The 20,574-nt window shown below is 36.1% G+C and overlaps 1 pseudogene; it reads left to right on the top strand.

Annotated features, from left to right (window-relative positions):
* Nucleotides 972-2,767, top strand: LOC109232073 (annotated as a pseudogene).

Below are 20,574 nucleotides of genomic sequence, written 5' to 3'. Positions count from 1 at the left end.
CAACTTAACGAGGTTGAGTCCTCATGTAGATTTATGAGTGCAAGCTTTGTCCCATGCCACCAAATAGGGTTGAATTTTGATACCAAGGAAAAGATTAATTTAATGTGAAGATAGCCTTATAATTTGATGATGATTGAGACTAAAGATAAATAATGTGTCTTCTTGGGTTCACGTGAAATCATATCTGTTTTCTAAGCTGAATGAAATCTGCCATCTTTTCTTCTTAATTCCAACACTGATAACCTTCGCAGAATAGAAATCATCCAAATGAGGAATTTATTCAACAGAGCTAGACCTTTCATTGTTGAAGTCTTTCTGCACTATGTACTAGCATGTTTCGATATCCTGCCGAAAGTTGCTCTGAATGAAGGGTTAAGCGCCTATGTGTTTGCCTTCTATCGACAGGTAGTGGCTACTCTGATCATTGCTCTTTTTGCGGTATTTCTAGACAAGTATGTTTTTTTTTTCTCTCTCCCCCCTCCCTTCTTATGTTCACTGTTCAGTTAATATGCTTGAACTTTGATTCTATTCTAGTTATGAGTAGTAGAAAAAACTATACAAAAACTAACAGACAAGTTGAATATCTTTTCACATGAATACAAGACCAAAGATGACTCGTGCAATATTTCCTAGGAATGTAGCTCTTAGTATACTGGAATAAGTCTCAAACATAAAAAAACTATTTTTTTCTCGTGCAATTAGTATTTAATTAAACATCTTTCTCTTGACCAACAGGCCAATCATCGGCCAAATTTTCTTCTCTCTAGGCTTGAAAGATATGACAACAATTTTTGCATCTGCAATGTGCAATGTCATTCCTGCCATTACTTTAATAATGACCTGGATATGCAGGTAAATTATACCCTTGTCTCATTCAGATACAAATCTTATATCATTAAATCAAACATTTAAAAACCTATTACAATGAAATATTACATACGTAGTGATTTACACTCTGAGATAGTATCAAATAATATTTCTTATTTTCGCCACTCATCTACAATCTACACTTAAGGCTATTTGAGATCTAGAATATGGAATTAGAAGTCTCTATAGTGTTTTTGCATTACATGGGCTAGTTTAATCTTTTTAATATATAGTGTATTAAGGGGTAGTTATTGTAATTTAAATTCTTTCTGCACAAGTTTTGTTTATTCAGGCTTGAGACGATGAACCTTAAAAGTCCATGTAGCCTGACCAAGCTAATTGGCATCATTATCACATATGGTGGTATACTGATAACGATTCTGGTACAAGGCCATGTGTTTGAACTTTGGACAAAAGAAAAGTCTAATCATGCATCTCAAAGTGGTGGGATAAACCCAAATTCAAATCATTTTATTAAAGGTTCCCTCCTGCTAATAATTAGGTGCTTGAGTTCGACAGGCTTCATACTTTTACTGGTAAAGATAGAACTTAGTTACAGATAAGTTACTAGGAAAAGCAAAAAATCTAACTCTAGTATTGTTATATGCCTAGGCGATCACATCGCGGACCTATCCTGTCGGGCTCTCCCTCACGGCATGAATATGGTTTCTTGGAATAATTGAGGAAGGTATAGTAGCAGCGGTGATGGAAAGAACAAAGACTTCAGTATGGAGCATCCATTGGGATGCAAAGCTGCTTTTAGTCGTGTATAGTGTAAGTAGGTTAAAAGATCAATATTTCCTAACATCTCTATCAAGAAAAACTTTGCCTCTACATATTATGTCTATTAAAAGTTCCTTACTTTCCATATCACAATCCAGGGGATATATTGTTCAAGACTAACGTATTACATACAAGGATCATAATGAAATACAGGGTCCTGTTTTCTTGACAGCGTTCAATCCCTTAAACACGATTTATGGTAGCTGTAACCAATACATTATTTCTCCATGAACAAATGAATCTCGAAAGGTAATATTTTAACCCTAAAACTCATATAAGAGTTGCAACCAAAACTATACATACACTATTTTACAGGATACTTGGTGCTACTGTGATTATATTAGGCTTTTACACTGTTCCTTGGGGCAAAAGTAAGGATAACAGATCAACGGCAACACTGTTTTAAAGGCCCAGTGTCTCATGCTCTCTTCATGATTGCGGATCATACTGTTGGTGCCGACGAAGTAATCGATGGTCGGCTCTCTTTGAAAGATATGCAAGATTGACCCTTAAAGAAGTCATATCCCCTCGAACATATTGATAGTGCCCTAAATATCTCTGCCAATGCCAACAGCATCGGGACAAGAGTGACCCCTAAATTCCCCCGAAATGTGGCCAAGACGAGAGGTAGCACATTGACATTGGTCTGCCCCTTCCGCTGTGAAAAAATCAGAATTCCCAACAATGCCAAAGAGAACATCAAAGGGCGGAGGTTCTCCCACGTTTCCCTATCACACTGAAATTCTTCATGGTGCAGATCATAGCTTTCTAGATGTCCAAACTATCGAACAACTGGTCTAGGCTTATCCACCCGTCTTTGTCCTTGGGTTCCTGTTGCTCTTCAATCTCAATACATAGAGAAACCTATGATCCAGCATGATGATCGACAGTATGGCAACTCAGTAAAGCTGGTAACTTGCTCGAGCGTTGGTGTTAGCTCACAATCGACAAACTTGAAAACCGCTTTGGCTGGATTCCATAATTCTATCAACAACCTGGTAAGCACTCTATCACCTCGGATGTTCACCAACACGTCACCACTCCAAGATGTGTCCTAATCCCATCTCCATGTGCTCGCCGGATGTTTTTCCACTATTGTTTCAGCTTGTTGGGCGCGCCTATAACCATGCTAATTTCAGGGATGTGGTTGATTTCCATCTAAAGAGAAGGCTAGGTGTTTTGCTCCGAATCCTTGGTGTCTTAATCTGGATTAATTTGTTATTTCAGAGAAGGCATGTCATTAGGTGCATGACCCGTCGACATTAGGGAAACCTTCCTACTTGTGTGTCAATACCAAGGATTGACTCACCTAGGGTGTATGCAGCATGACCTATATGAAAGAGATATACAATACATGAAGTAAAACCAAACCTGCCTTCAAAATTTCAAATTTGTGCCAATATTTCAATTAGGAAATAGGGAAATAAAGCGAGCCTAATTTGAATGGTCGGTATCGACTCTTCCTAATGGCATATCTCTAGCAAAGCTTCCAATGTGTAAAGACTTCTCACAAAAATCGTAGTAAATAGGAGAGAAAATCGAATTAAGATTTTGGTGGCAAAATTTAGTGTAAAGTATTAAATAAATAAATTAATTAATAATACATAAATTTAAAGTTAAGGGTTAGAATAATGTAGGATCAAGTACAGGCGAGGCAAAATAGCCCAATGTGATGTTACTTCCCTCTATTTTATTTTGGCAAAATAGCCTCGTAGCTACTTAAACTTATATCGGTTTGCCATCTCGGTAAATGAACTTAGGAAAATACCATTTTTAACACATCACCTCAATAGAATGAGTATTAATAAATACCTTGACAATTGACTAAGCTTATGTATGGTATAATTGATGTGGCAAAAGTGTGTGCCTATCACCATAAAAAAATATGTGTAAGTGAAGTTATGATTTAAAAAATACTTACTAAATAAAACAAAAAATTTAAGTTTTTAATTAAAAAAAAAAAAGAAGCTTTAATTCCATTTTTTCAAGTTCCCCTCCACTCTTTCTTCTTTCATTCCCAGATTTCCCTCCACTCCACTCTTTCTCCCCCCCCCCCCCACCCCCCTCCCCGCGCATCTTCTCCTCCTCCCCCTTTTCATTCACAACATTTCCAGCACAACTTTTAGCGATTGCAGAGTTTTTATCTTTTTTTTTCTTACTGAATGCTAAGGTAAAGTTTATATGGTGGCAGAATGTGGAGTGGTTAGAGGTTGTGTTATTGAGATTGATGAATTTTTTCTTAATTGAATGCAGGGTCTTTCAGAGAAGGTTTGAAAATAAAATAATGGATACCTATAGTTGCACCAATGGGTTTAACACCATTAATGAGACTAATAAGAAAAAATCAGTTGTAACTGCTTTGCTCATTCTTCTACTATTGATTCTCTTGTCTCTAATTTCATAGGAACTAATTCAATAACCTTGCAAAACTCATTTTGGTTCCCTCTTAAGAGAGGTTTAGTGTGATAAACCATTTTAGTTCGTTGTGTTTGTTGGACTTCGGGCAGAAGTTGTGGGCTTTTTGAAAGGTGTTTAAAGAAAATCTTAATATTATTTAGGCAAAAGAAAAATAGTTATGGAGAGCCTCATTTCTATCCAGAAATTCACAAACGATAGAAGTTGAAATAATAGAGTAGGAGCTTCTTCAATTTGTAGCAGCAATGGCAAATTCACGGAGAGCATCGGACAGGGCGATGGAAGGTCGTTGGGTTTTGGGGGGTTGGGGGGTATTTGGATTTGGAGTTCTTTTATATATAAAATAAAAATAAATGACATTTAGCTGATGTGGACGCTGATGTGTCATACATATCAGCGCAATTGAGCAACACACATTGATAAAGTATTTATTAATACTTATTTTGTTGAGTTGTAGTGTTAAAATGAGACTTTCCTAAGTTCATTCACCGGGATTTCAAATCGGTGTTAGTTTAAATGGCTACGAGGTCCTTTTGCCTTTTATTTTGTATGGTCGAATCTCTTAAACATCTTAAAACAAGACGAAAAGAGTTCTAGGAAAAATATGTAAGAGAGCATTAAGTAAAATGTTTGTGTGAAGCTTAAAAAATATTTTGATGCTTGAATTGTATGAATTGTATAAGCATGCCGAAATCATAACGTAATAATAAAAGTTGTCAAGTCTTTGGAACATTTAAAAGGGTGACATATAAAGTTAGAGAATAAAGGAAGTAACGAGTTGCTTTTTATAAAGCTGTGTGTGTTGCTTCTTCATAAAAGAAGTCAACTATAGCATGTCGTTGCCATCATGTCTCTTAACGTACCTGACCAACTTGGGGTGACGACTCCGCTTGATTGTATGTTGTACTTGATCACTTGCCATGGTCGAACCGATTAAGTTCTGCGGTGTCTAGCCACGTCCGCTGATGATGGCTCTACTTGTTTTGAGCTCCATTGTGTGTCATGGTGGAATCCCAAGTGACATCAAGATAGATCGTAGTGTACATGCAAAGAAAGATTAAGGAAATGAGGCACTCTTTAAGATTCATATTAAATTTGGTCAGTAGACTTAAATTAATTAAGGCTTTTATAAAGGTTAAAGGGAAATGGTTAACTAAATTAAATTGGAGAAATAGCATGTTATGTTTCAAATTAGCTATGGCAGTAATGCTTTAAAGTTAAAACGTCAAATTCAGATGTAGAAGAAAGACGACTTACTTAAACCAATTTTAAATGTTATAAGAGCTATAGTAGAAGAAGTTTGAAAGTAATCCACGATTTTCCACTTCTTTGTATCAAAAGGGTTGAAGCTTACTAGACAAAAGAATACCAAATTTCATTTGAAGTTTAACGACTTTGTCCTTTTAAAAGAGATCGTTTTTCATTTAAATTACAGACCAAAAGCTAAAGCTCAAAATCATTTAGTCCAAGCTCAAGTAAGTCAAAACTTTCAGATAAATTTTTTAGTGAAGAAACAGAGAAAAATTTAGTTTTTTGACTTAGTAATGACCTACCAATTTCATCCAAACGTCACCCCAAAAGTTGAGTACCTAAGGTTGATTACTATTATAGATGATCAAACTATCTCAACCGTTATTTTTCAAACAAATCTCATAAAGAAATGTTAAATATAAATAAGAAAACTAAATCAAAATCCATAGCATACTTTAATAGAAATCAACCAACCGAACTTACACGTACTCGTTAATCCATTAAAACCAATATATATCCCAAATAATACGAAACCAGTAACACAATTAATACGAAAGAGATGTATTTTTAATAGAGCAAATGAAATCCATCACAAGCAAATAGAAAACACTTAAAAAAAAATCAAAACAAGTGTATACTTAAAATGTAAGCAAAGTACCGAGAAAAAATGGATTCGAATGGACCTTTATATTTATGAGCAAAGCTGAAAATTTTACAACTCAATCCGACCGAACAGAGCAACGATCGGTGGACTGAAACGCCAAAGCTACGAACCAGAGCCTCGACATAGAAGCCTCGCCGGATCTCCGACGGAGTTTGCTGCTCTTTAGGACTGTTTCACGGGAGATTTTGGGACTATTTTGGGGTTAAACATCAGCTCTTTATGAAGAAGAAAACTGTAGAAAAAAGGTTGATGAGGACCCCCCCCCCCCAGGAAATTCCCAGGAAATTTCTTGTCCTAATTTGTCCCAGTGCGGAGTAAAGCAAGAAGTTGCACGAAAAGGACATGGTAAAAATAGGCCATGGCAGACAGACTGGAACTTTCGCAAAAATGGAGAGGGAGAAGAGGAGAGAGCGCGAATAGTTTTCTCTCCAAAATCTGACAAGTGACAAGGAAAATTTGATATCATATCCACCGTTGGATCCCAATCGATGGCTCAGATTGCACCTTCTAGAGACTTCTTTGAAGTTGGGCTATTTATTTGGACTGGCCAGATTTGGGCCAAAATATTGGTCTGAAATTTGGGGGAAGAAACATAATGAGCGCATCCTATAACAACACATAATATAAAGGGATTTTTTCTTTCCTATACCATATATGAAACTTTATTACTAAATATGTGCATATTTTGTAACTTACCCAACCTGTGCACTATTTTTCTACATTTTTTATACCATTCATTAATTAGTAATTAATAGTAACTGAATCTTCCTAATATGGCGCGCTAAAAATCAGGAAAAAAATATCCTAATTGATTTAGCGACCTTCAGTTCAAATTTGAACGCAAATCCTTTATCTGATCTCTCCCGAATTTTTTTCGTAATTCAAAAAAAAAAAGACGAAAAGCTTCAACAAACTGAAATCAATTTGTAGAAATCAGTTCGTCGAGTTTCTTCCTCGATCCAGACATCAAAAAGGCGACCAGTTATTCAACAAAATCAAGTCAAATTGTAAAAGCCAATACTGCCGGTACTCTGTTCTTCATCTTTTTTTTCTCAATCCACAAATCAAAAAAAATAATAAAATATAGAACAATACCTCAGCAACAACACTCAATCATGTCCAAAATTCCAATCATGCTACAATTGAATGGGAAAAATCTGATTATAAAAAATGGGTCTCATCTCTGTATTTTTTGAGAAGAAGAAGGAATGGAGAAGAGGAACAAAGGGGAGGGGGGAAACGGCGCTGGTCTTAGGAATTAGGGGGGGCTGATTAAAATTGTTATGTTACAAATTCTATGAAAGTCTGATTTTATGTTAATATCTACAAAATTCCTACATTTATCTACAAATAAACTACAAATCAGTTTAAGTATGTATAAATCAGTATAGTTTTTAAGGGTATCTATAAAATTACTACATTTATACTACAATTAAACTACGATCTATGTTGAAAAAAAATGTTGACTACAAAATTTTCTCTTCATCTACAAAATTTCTACAAAAAACTACAAATCAGTTTTAGTATTGTATAAAGTTGTACTGTTTTTAAGGGTATCTACAAAATTACTATATTTAAACTACAATTAAACTACAATCTATGTTGAAAAAAAAATGTTGACTACAAAATTTTCTCTTCATCTACAAAATTTCTTCAAAAAAACTACAAATGAACTACAAATCAGTTTAAGTATTGTATAAAACTGTATTGTTTTTAAGGGTATCTACAAAATTACTATATTTATACTACAATTTATGTTGAAAAAAAGTGTTGACTACAAAATTTTCTCTTCACCTACAAAATTTCTACAAAAAAAACTACAAATCAATTTAAGGTTTCAGGGTGAAGCTTAGTCTTTAAAAGTTGAATCTTTGAATCAAAGTCAGAAGAAGGGGTAGGGGATTAATTGGTTTCAGGGGTGATTTGAAGGTAAATATTGTATAGAATTTTGAGATGGACATCAACATTTGACACGCCTGAGGCTGGGCTTATGCTTCTCTTCTCCAACGGAAAAATTGAGAGCCCTAGATTGCTTTTGCTTACATACCAAAAAGGCAGTAGCTCTATGTCGTAAAAGCATAAGAATATGATTTTGAATCCGAAAAGAAATAGGAAAGCGTGGGCCCTACTATTTCGTACGTAACAAAATTGCAATTTCCATCTCTGTATTTTTTGAGAAGTAGAAGGAATGGAGAAGAGGAAGAAAGGGGAAGGGAAAAACGGCGCGGGTCTTAGGAATTAGGGGGATAGAGAAACGTGGGATATATGGGCACCTTTAATTAAGGAGTAAAAACTGCCCATTAATTAGACCCTTAATTAAGTATGGTATAGGATTGGTAATTTGGTATACTAAGTGTAATTAAATCAAACCTTAAACATTGAGGGTAATAAGGTTTCCTATGTGGCATAGGAATGTAAAAATTCCTAACAGAAATTGACAATTTTTTAGCTTTATATTAGGTTTGCCAAAGATAGCCCCAAATAATTGGCATAATATAGCCAAATCTTAAAAAAAAATTACTCTCTTTTATATTCTCTCTAAAAAAAACTACACGCTTAGTTTGGCTTCCCTCCCCCTTTCTCTCATTGTATTTCTTCTTCTATCTCTTATCTTTTGCTCTCATAGTTTAGCAAAAATTCTCGCAAATTATGAAAAAATCAGTGGGATGAAAAGGTAAGGCTGATCTCACATCAGAGAAAATCATAAGCAAAAACTAAGAGAGAAAAAAAATATTTCAACTTAGTTTTTCTTCTCTCTTCTTTTTTTTCTTTTTGGTTGGATTGAATGAGTGGGTGTGATTGAAATTGGTTGAAAATACCTAAACGAGGCTATATACAAAATTTGAGCAAGATTAGCAAAAAGTAAGAGAGAAAAAATATATTTAAACTTTGTTTTTCTTCTCTCTTCCTTTTTTTGGTTGGATTGAATGAGTGGGTGTGATTGAAATTGGTTGAAAATACCTAAACTAGGCTATATGCAATATTTGAGCATGAATAGAAGTGATTTAGACTGGTTTCAGGCAAAAAATCAGACCTAAAAATCCAACTGCGACATGTGTATATCACGTTGTATATCGTGTACATCAGCATATACCATACACAAGTTTTTAAGGACGTCTGTGTATATCACTTTGTATATCGGTAAACAACACAATTTTCTTATGGATGCCCGTGTATATCACATTGTATATCGTATATATAATCCAAATTTTCATGGATATAAACATATACACATAATATACATGAGATATCACTGATGTACATAGAGATATACACGGGTTACAATAGGGGATACACGTGGAGTCGTCTTGAACTTGAGTTTTCAATCTTAAATGTGTTTTACAAAGAAGGAAAATAAAGTTTTAATAATTTTTTCGATATACACATTATTATTATGTTATACACTGTGATATACAAATAATCTAATTATTAATTATTGATCAAAAAAAGGAAAATAAATTTTTGATATAGAATATTTAAGCAAGCTCTAAAACATAAAAATAATAAATATAATTGTGGGATTAAATAATATTTTAGTATACAAAGAAAATTAATTTTTGATATACACAAAGAAGAAAAATAAACTTATGATATCTTTTTGGTATACGTATATCTGATGTGCTATACACTGTGATGTACAAATAATACAGTTGATATATATTGATATAAAGGCAGCAATAACTATAAATATAATTTTATATTATTGATATACAAAGAATAATATTATTTATATACAAAGAATGAAAATAAAATTTTAATATACATGTTGATATAGACAAAAAAGGAAAAAAAGTTGTGATATACATATTGTTATTGTAATATACGTTTATTGGCTATTTGATGCCAATATCTATAACTCGGGCTATTTTCTATGAATTATTAGGTAATTAACATAACATGGCCACTAAATAATTTTATTCCTTAATAAAAACCTATAAATCAGGACCAAGAATCACGTTCAAGGAAATCCAAATAGATTCAATTCCTAAAAAATTCAAGGTGAGAAGATTCTCGGAACAACAATCCTAAACGTTTGCTTCCTATTTCTTTGCTAGGTAATATTTTTAAGAGAATAGTTATGCATCATTTTATACATAAAAAATTAAATGTTAATCAACTATCGAAAAATTACTTGCACTTATTGCTCACATTCATAATCTCTTTGTTCCCATTTACAAAAAAAATGAAACTAATTAATTTTGAATTTTACATGTACAATAACATACATAAGGAATCCTGAAAATATAACTACATAATTACATTAATATATGTTATATAAACCATGTATAAATTATAATAAATTATGTACAAATTATAATAGATAATTATACACCATGTAAATCATGTATAATTACACCAAATAATATATCAAGTAAAAAACATGAACATTTTCATGTTATATCTTATCATAAATTTTTCATATGTACATATTGATTGTATATTAATGTTAATAATAGTGGATAATAAATATATACGTGGAATACATATATCCACAATAATACAATAGTATATAATTATGTATAATGTATATATACACAGTATAACGATAATATTTAATACTACTAGTTTTAGTATACGTGCATTGCACGTGTGTTTTGCGTCAATCAATATTATATATGTCACACAAGAAGATTAAATTATTCGAATAAATAATTAATATTATAATAAATACAATATTTGTTTAAATAATGAGAACAAATATTATTTCATGGCAAATACATAGTTTCCATGGAACTTAGGACCAATTCCCTGTGACGCACCTTCTAACCACGGATAATTTTCTACACACCCAATTTTTCTAAAGTTGTCTAAGATACACCACTTTTTTCTTGACCATTTTTTTATTTGGAGATTGCATTCACGTGCCAATCAAAATACAACACGTGTCATAACTCAACTATAAATAAATATATGTTTAAAATAAACTTTAATTGATTTATTTTTTTTCTTAAAAAAAGAAAATACTATATCTCCTCTATTTTCTTGTCACTCTTCCTGCCGAAACTCATTTCTCTTCCTAAACAAAATTTATCGGATGTTAACGAAAACCCAGATGGCAAAATATGATCAAAATCAAAACTTTATCTCTATTGGATTCTTGAAAGAGATTTTTACATTCCTATGCCACATAGGAAAACTTATTACCCTCAATGTGTAAGGTTTGACTTAATTACACTTAGTATACCAAATTACTAATTCTATACCATAATTAATTAAGGGTATAATTAATTATACATTTTTTACTCCTTAATTAAAGGAATTTGCACGTTTCTCTCTCCTAACCCCTCAATCCCACCCACGTTTTACCCATACCCACGTTCTTTTTACCATTTTCCATCTTCTGAAACCAAATTCTCCCTCTAAATTCACAGAAAATTGAAGAAACCCTTCAACAAAGTTGGTTCCCCATTTTACTCCAGTTGAAGTTCATCAATGAAGAACAACAAAGTTCATCAAAATTGAAGTCAAATCTTCAAAGTTCATGCACACATTTACCTTCAGCTTCAAATTTTCTCAATGAAGAAGAACAAACCTTCAAAGAGACAAGAGAGCAGCAATTCCACCATTGACAGCCATTAAAAATCTTTGAAGCTTTGAATTCAAATTTGAGTTTTCAAAAATCATTATTTATTTTGATTGGGTGTTGTTGAAAATAATTGGGAATATGTTTTGGAGTTTATATCTCAATTTTGAGGGGTTTTGGTGAAGATTAGACTTGGTTTTGGCTGAAATTCAGATTGAAACTCGAAGAAGAAGAAGAAGAAGAAGAAGAAGAAGAAGAAGAAGAAGAAGAAGACAGAAGAAGAGATATAATAGAAATTATAGATAAATTGTAGACTGTTTTTTGCAGAAGATTTTGTAGAAGTTTTAGTCGTTTTGGATTTGTGAAAACAGAAAATAATGCATCTACAATCAGAATACAAATAATCTACAATTTATCTACAAACTGGATACATTGAATTTTAATATCCCAATTCTCATTTCAATTGTAGCATAATTGGCATTTTCGACATAATTGCGTGTTTTGCAGAAGATTTGTAGAAGTTTTAGTCGTTTTTGATTTGTGAAAACATAAAACAAAGCACCTACAATTAGAATACAAATAATCTACAATTTATCTACAAAATATCTACAAACTAGGTACATTGAATTTTTATATCCCAATTCCCATCCAATTGTAGCATAATTGTGATTTTTGACATAATTACGTTTTTTCAGAAGATTTGTAGAAGTTTTAGCCGTTTTTTATTTGTGAAAACAGAAAATAAAGCATCTACAATCAGAATACAAATAATCTACAATTTATCTACATTTTATCTATAATTTTTGCAATATGTCTTCTTCTTCTTCTTCGAGTTTCAATCAGAATTTCAGTCAAAACCAAGTCTAATCTTCACCAAAACCACTCAAAATTGAGATATAAACTCCAAACCATATTCCCGATTATTTTCAACAACACCCAATCCAAACAAATAATGATTTTTGAAAACCCAAATTTGAATTCAAAGCTTTCAAGCTTTTTAGTGGTTGTCAATGGTGGAAAATATCTGGAAGAATATTTACTTCCATAATTGTAGCGCGCATAAATAGGAATATCTGGAAGAATATGATTTGATCTGATTTAAGCCAAATCTTTTTAGAATATTCAGTTCCTCAATTTTGGCTCGACAAATTAGGAAGATTCAGCTACTATTAATTAGTATTTAATGATTGGTATAATAACTGTAGAAACAATGTGGACAGGGCGGGTAAATTAGAAACTATGCACATTTTTGGTAATAAGGTTTCATATATGGTATAGGAAAGAAAAAATCTCTTCTTGAAATTCTTCAAAAATGTCACGACCCAAAATTCACTAAGGGTCGCGATAGCACCGGACACTGCTGTTAGGCAAGCCAACCAAATTACTTGATGAAGTTTTCATTTTTAACAATCTTGAAAACTAAGATTTTCCTTCAATTTTTCATAAATAAAAAGATAACTGCTTCTATTCAAATTAAATAATAAGAAATTAATACAAAATATTTCAAAATCATCCCAGAACCCGGTGTCACAAGTGCATGAGCATTTACTAAGAAGGAAATAAAAATACAAAAACTGTCCGGAATACAATATTGGACAGAAAATAATTACAAAAAACTGAAGGAGACTCTGTAGGCTGCGGGTCGCCTCGAGAAGTGCAACTCACCTAAGTCTCCGTATCAACCATGCTGTTACGCCAGTAGGCCTCTAGAGATGCATGTGCCTGTGCAACAAAAATGCACAGAAGTGTAGTATGAGTACGAAAACAACGTGTACTCAATGAGTATCCCGCCTAATCTCGAAGAAGTAGAGAAGAGATGGTCGACTTTAACACTTACTAGAGGTCCAATAATAATATATTATTAATGCGAATAATCATGGAATTACAGTTCTTTCCAACGTATTATCATGGATATTCACCAATATTTCAAGCAGATATGAAACTCAGTCCTCAGAGCAATTGCTAAGCAAAACAAGCGCAAGTAACACCGTGGGACGTACGGCCCGATCCAACATAAAAGTAAATCGTGCACTGCCGAGGGTCGAACACCTTGAACCATAGATGCGTCTATTACCCCGCTCGCGCATCATGTCTGCGACGTGGTCAACATAAATAAACCAATACCCTGCTCGCAAATCATACATGCGACGCAGGTACACATAGAAATACATGCTCAAACAGCCAATTAAGAATTTATCGGGAAATGTTTATTCCAATAAAAGCCAATTTCCTTTAATGATTTAAGAAAAATGAAGTTTAGTCCTTCTTGGAATTCATTTACTGATTCAATGGGATTTAAGCAATTCAAGCTGTCAATAAGTTTACAGATAATCTACGTACATCATGCTTTTTGGTCCTAGACTACCCGGACAATAGCATAATAGTAGCTACGCACGGACTTTCGTCACCTCGTGCGTACGTAGCCCCCACAAATAGGAGCACATAACCAATTAACTCACCTATGGGGACAATTCCCTCTTACAAGGTTAGAAAGGAGACTCACCTCGCTCCGAAGTTCCATAACCAGCATTCCACGCCCTTTCGAAGACTCAATCGATGCAAAAATACTCCAAAACTAGCCAATAATTATATAAACCCATTAATATATGTTCAATTACTCATTATAGTCCAATTTATAACAATTCCTAACCCCGAACAAAAAGTTGACAAAATTGCCCTCGGACCCACGTGCCCGGATTCCAAAATTTTCCGAAGATAAAGTTTACCCATGACCTTACGAACTCAAATATATAATTTATTCTCAATTCCATGCCCAAAATCGGGGTCAAATCCAAAAATCTCAATTTCTAGGTTTTTCTTTAAAACCCCAAATTTTCCTTTAGATTCTCATGAATTTTGATGCTAAATCTAAGATATAATCACAAAATATAATTGAAAATTAGTTAGAGGAACTTACCCAATAATTTGATACGAAAATCCACTCTCAAAATGGCCCACTCTCGGACCTAGGGTTAAAAATATGACAAAATGAAGCAAAAACTCGAGTTACACAACTAAAATCAAGCTGCAGATGTCGCATTTGCGATCCAGGGTTCGCAATTGCGAACCCTCGCAGAAGCGAAGAAAGCCTTCGCAATTGCGAACAAAGAAGGGCTGGAAAAGGTCGCATTTGCGATAAAAAGTTTGCAATTGCGAACTGGGCATCGCAATTGCGATGGATATGTTCGCAATTGCGACCATACTAGAAGCATCAGTTTTTTCCGATACAAAAATGAGCATAACTTTCTCATACGATGTCCAAATTCGATGATTCTTTTTGCTATGGCTCCGTAATTACGATACGGATCTGATGGTTCAATACAAACTGAATTTGGATCTCATTTGCTTAATGTGGTACCCCTTTATTCCCAAAGAAAACGACGTTGAAACATCAAATAAGAGCGCAATACAACCCGAAACACACCCGAGGCCCCCGGGACCCCATCCAATCACACACCTCAGTCCCATAACATAACACGGACCTGCTTGAAGCCTCAAATCACGTCAAACAACGCTAAAACCATGAATCGCTCCCCGATTCAAGCTTAATGAACTTTAAAATTTCAAACTTCTATTTTCGATGTTTAAACCTATCAAATCACATCCGATTGACCTCAAATTTTGCACACAAGTCATATTCGTCGTTACGGACCTACTCCAACTTCCGGAACGGAATCCGACCCCGATATCAAAAATTCACCTCTCGGTCAAACTTCCCAAAAACCTTCAAATTTCTATCTTTAGCCAAATGACTCCAAAATGACCAACGGACCTCCGAATTCACTTCCGATCGCGCTCCCAACACCATAATCGCCATACGGAGCTATTCACAAACTCGGAATCCCAAACTGACATCGATAACACTGAAATGCACTTCAACCCAAACTTATGAAATTCTTCCAAAAATACTAACTTCCACAATAGGTGCTGAAACGTTCCAGGGTCTTCCAAAACCCGATCCGGGCATACGCCCAAGTCCGAAATCATGATACGAATCTGCTGGGACCTTTAGATCTCGATTCCGAGGTCGTTTACTCAAAAATCCAAATCTTGGTTAATTCCTTCATCTTTAAGCTTGCGAAATGAGAATTCTCTCTCCAAATCAACTCTGAACTTCCCGAAATTCAATTCCGACCACACGTACAAGTCATAATACCTGAAATGAAGCTGCTCATGGCCTCTAACTGCTGAACGACGCGCTAGGGCCCAAAACGACCGGTCCGGTCGTTACATTCTCTCCCACTTAAACATATGTTCGTCCTCAAACGTGCTGAGAACTACACTGACGTAGTCTGAAATCACTGTTTAACACCTCATGCACCTTCCCGTGCTACCATAACTCAGTTGAGCACATTAGCTCGATCAATTCTGAAGATATTTCCTTTTATTCAAGCAAATAAGCCTTAAAGTCCAATTCCAACATCCGGAATTCAATGCTAGGCCTATTTCCAACATACGCTCACCATATCAACATCTACACGCAACACCAAAACACGACTGCATACCTTAGCTGAATTTACCCCTCGCACCATTTTTTCATAGGACCACAATAACATTCTCTGATCAATTTAGTCGAAATTCCATGACTCTGATGCTTACAACGCACCTCATGATATGCGTAGCTCTTACTCTAACTCTTACAATACCGCCACAATGGAAGATAGGCGTAGAATTTCATAACCAATTGCTGAATCAACAAATCATTGGGTCTATACTCCCGACAAGAACCCTCACTTCATTCTGAACCGAATAATGGTCTTGGTTCCTTAATATACTTCATATACTCAGATTACACTGATCTCGAATTCAATGATCTCGTCTCACCCAGTACGAACTGCTCAGGCAATAAGCCACCCCGACATGACCAAAAGTCCCATATGATGCTACAATGTGCCAATAGGCTACCATATCGAACACGATATAAAGGAAAGCAAACTTTGAGAAGGAAATTCAACTACACCGCTCGCGAATCATACATGCGACATGGTCGACTTAATTAAACAAACACCCCGCTTGCGAATCATACATGCGACGCGGGCACACATCTAATATAAGCTTTCCTCATAAAATAGGAAACAAAACACATAAAAACAGATACGGGGAACTGTACTCAGCTTCACACTGTTGCGGCGCGCAACCCGATCCGAACAACATAACCATGACGGCGTGCCACCCGATCCACCCATAAAACTCGCATAAAGAGATACACACCAAGCTAGATTGTTCATTCAATAATATACCGAATATTGGTCACAAGCACACTAAGTGCATAATTCCATCCCTGGGGAGACATATAGCGCCAGAAGCCACAAAACTCAAGCACAACTGAGGTGCGATATACGATTTGAAATCTCAAAAGCCATCCTGCTCATATAGCATCATCTCTACGCGGAGCCTCAACACAAGGAATTCACCAAGCCGTCTCACAACTCGCAAGCGCAATACGTCATTACATGAAATAGCTGATGACAAAATAACACCCCGACTACTCCTCCATTAAGGAGCACTGTGTTGAAATGAACACATCTGGCCTGATATAGAGCCCATATTTACATTTAAATCCATCCACCGACCTCAAGTCGACCCTGATCGTACCAAACTAGGCCAATGACCCTTCAAAGGTCCATACTAACTTCCCTTTTCTCATAACACACAAGAACAACCATCACAACAGGAGTAATCCTCCGCAGTTCACAACCCAATAAACCGAGTGCCCTCCAGGCATATATTCTCAAATCAACAATATCATCACAACCTTCATACTTGGTTTAAGTCTTTAATCAATCCAGTGACTACCTGCCACACTTATACAATCTTCCTGTGGGACACACTCCCACAACCTACCATAACAAATAACTGGGTCGTACCTCCAAACCACTGGCCGCACTAACGCTGAAAAGCGATCAAGAATCATTAACCAGGATGCAAAGCCCTTTTTACAAAACACCGATCTCAGGTGACGCTAAAGACAATACCAACTTACCTTAAACATCGAAACTTCTTTCCTGCTCATCCGAGCTCGTGACATCCTTGTCGACACCGAACTGCTACCTTGATCTTCACTTCAAATTCCATACCACTCACTGTACCCAACATGCCAATATACGATAGAACTCGTTTTTCATCATAGCTTCGGAACCACTATTAGATGAACACTTCATCATATAAAACTTTCCACTTAACTCACTTCAGGAGGACCATAGCAACACACAGGTGAATTCTCATGACCGTAGAATATGCAAATCTCTAAGTAGTGGTCTAAACCACCATAGCCCTTCCGTGATCCACCTCCACATAACAGGCCATAACGGTAGAATACTTTCTGAATAACACTAACTACGGCGGCCGACAAGCCTTGCACGCACCGTCACAATTCACTTGCATAACTTGATCACGCTGAAAGAACTGATCATTACCAGCAACATGCCAATTCGACTATGGCTAACCAATCCATCGTCTTCCAATTTGTCCTTGATTGCCATAGAAACAATGATAACCCCATTCAACACTTAACACACTCCATCCGCACTCTTCCCGAGTGACCCTGAATCACGAGACCATGCTGTCCCAAATCCCACGAACCATTTCGTACCTCCCAATTGCTACATCACAAGTCAAAACATCATAGAACATTCCGTACCTCTTCTCATAGGCTGCTATCAAGCTTGATTCTTAACCATACCCATAGGCTCGAAATCATTAGGCATCACACTTTATCTTTTGAATTCACTAGGACCGTTGTTGAGAGCCACCCGCTCTGACTTGGCCCCGAATATAATTAATTACATAAATCTTCTAGCGCATGAATGCCCCATTGGTGAAGCACCTGGCAGAATCACTTCCCTTGGAACCCGCATCTTTACAAAGCACAATCCTGAATCCTTCCCAAGTCTGAACATGGGCCAATAAGGCTAACGATAGCCCACCTTTAATAATTCCTTTGCTCAAATTACCACTTATGGTCTTTTCCCGTAGCTGAAATAGCCCATCGATGTGCTAATAACCAGAAACCTCGCAAGTAATTAACCATGAAACCCCATCATAGGCGGTGGGACTCTCCCACTTAGCTCGAAGCCACTATTACACAACTCTGGAATTTCCCAGGATTCTTAATCTCCTATTGACATAACCTTGCGCAAGCAACCGCCAAAATTCTCGATATCTTACTGTAGAAACCCCCTTTTTATACTCTGAATCATCAACAACATTCGCACGACCGATCCCTTCGCTGTATAACCAATAGAATTCTTCGCAGAAGCCTCGCCAACCACGCGACCGCTAAACTGCTCACAGGAATAACCCACCTGTGGAAATCACTCCCGGACATCTCCCAACGCTGCTGCACGGGGTACAATCACTACGACATCAATAACCCATCCTGAGTCTGAGCTCTCTCTCTAGCTGCACGAGTCCATTCAACCCTCGTGGACATCAATTAAACGTGCGGCAACATTCTTCCAATTCAAAGTTATGTTGTATCCTTCTTTATTCAAGCAGCTCCTTCCCGTTATATCAAATCTCCCGCCGCATAATAGCCCATACTTCAAATTAATCCGTAGGCCCAAACCACCAATCACTAAAATTCCCAAATCACTCCAAACTCTCACACTTTGGCGAAACTCACCCATTTAGTCTTAGTCGACTACTCGACCTTGGCCTCTTATACTCGGCCTTCTAGAAATTTTAGCCACCGCCTGACACTTCCCACATATCTTTCTCATCCTTTGCTGCTCAGTTGTTGCCTTAATAAATCTATCTTCGTAGCACTTGTACCCACCATCGCTACTAACTTTAAACCTTTCTGAAGATCATCTTTCTCGAGCCGTCGACATTAGAAACACTGATTCAAGCCTGAACTATCGCACCCTGCGATAACTGATAACCGCATTTTCAATACTATTTAACAATAGCTTGCCCCATAGGCGAATTGTAGAAGGTCATAACACCGGCGAGCTTAGTACGTTCAATAAGTACAATGACACCCCATCATAGAAGAAAAACTCCACCACACTCACAAATACCAAGTCCCGTTACCCCATCAACCCAAACCTGAACACTCTCAGCCCGATTGCCTTTTCCCCGCCTGGAATAAAATACCGAATCTCTAAATCATGCACTGAGTAAACTTCCCATCAAGTCATTCAACGCCCCGACAAGTAGGCAAATGTCCTACCATCATATAAATACTGCGGAACAATAGTTCATAAGCATCATGGCAACTTGTGCCTAGCCTCAAAGAGCCCTCATATGATATCCGCTACTGGGCTGAAAACAATAAAATATTCTTCCATAAGACGATAATAATCTGATCATACCGGGAGAAACATCCCGTATCACATCTGTAGTACTATTACGGTTCTTCAATTTTCGATTTATAACAAGTGGTTCGCGTCGCGTAAGATTGAGTAGGAATGAATTAAAGCCATACGCCTCCAAGGATCAAATCGCACGATAAGGAATCAAGAATGGAAGTACTCCTAACAGTCCTACAGCCTCCCGAGGATAAGTACAAACGTCTCTGTACCGATCCGTGAGACTCTACTAGACTTGCTCATGACTCGTGAGACCCTAGGAACCTAGTGCTCTGATACACTGTGTCACGATACCAAAACTCACTAAGGTCGTGATGGCGCCGAACACTGCTGTCAGGCAAGCCTAACCAAATACTTGATGAAGTTCTCATTTTTAACAACTTGAAAACTAAGATTTTCCTTCAATTTTTCATGAATAAAAAGATAACTGCTTCTATTCAAATTAAATAATAAGGAATTAATACAAAATATTTCAAAACCATTCCAGAACCCGGTGTCACAAGTACATGAGCATTTACTAAGAAGGAAATAAAAATACAACAACTGTCCGGAATATAATATTGGACAGAAAATAATTACAGAAAACTGAAGGAGACTCTGTTGGTTGCGGGTCTCCTCGAGAAGTGCAACTCACCTAAGTCTCCGTATCAACCATGCTGCTACGCCCAGTAGAACTCTAGAGATGCATGTGCCTGTGCAACAAAATGCACAGAAGTGTAGTATGAGTACGAAAACAACGTGTACTCAATGAGTATCCC

Source organism: Nicotiana attenuata, chromosome 9 (genome assembly GCF_001879085.1).
Source record: "Nicotiana attenuata strain UT chromosome 9, NIATTr2, whole genome shotgun sequence".
NCBI lineage: Eukaryota > Viridiplantae > Streptophyta > Magnoliopsida > Solanales > Solanaceae > Nicotiana > Nicotiana attenuata.
The sequence above is the reverse complement of the archived record's forward strand: the minus strand, read 5'-3'. Positions and strand labels throughout refer to the sequence as shown.